The 278-nt window shown below is 25.9% G+C and overlaps 1 protein-coding gene across 1 annotated transcript in view; it reads left to right on the forward strand.

Moving 5' to 3' along the window:
- Positions 1-278, forward strand: part of LOC105309798 (membrane cofactor protein-like) — a gene marked incomplete at both ends in the record, with an annotated part of 18,233 nt that overhangs the window by 13,532 nt on the left and 4,423 nt on the right. The gene's annotated exons all lie outside the window — the stretch shown is intronic.

A 278-nucleotide genomic window follows, 5' to 3' on the forward strand; every position in this document is an offset into this window, starting at 1 on the left:
TCTTTCACCATTGAGTATGATGTTAGCTATTGATTTTTCATAAATAGAATTTATTACGTTGAAACTTCTTTCTATTGCAGATAAACTTCTAAATTGTTTCTTAAGCCTTCCTGTATTTTTAATTTTACGTAGAATCACATTGAATCCACAGCTAATTTTGGCAATACACTAATGAAAAATTTGCTTGCTGTATCACAGACTATTGTTATAAGAAATGTTATTGGACAGGAAAAAAAATGCTGATAACATTGAATTTAAATTTATAATATTTTATACTA

This window comes from Pteropus vampyrus, unplaced genomic scaffold (genome assembly GCF_000151845.1).
Source record: "Pteropus vampyrus isolate Shadow unplaced genomic scaffold, Pvam_2.0 Scaffold858, whole genome shotgun sequence".
NCBI lineage: Eukaryota > Metazoa > Chordata > Mammalia > Chiroptera > Pteropodidae > Pteropus > Pteropus vampyrus.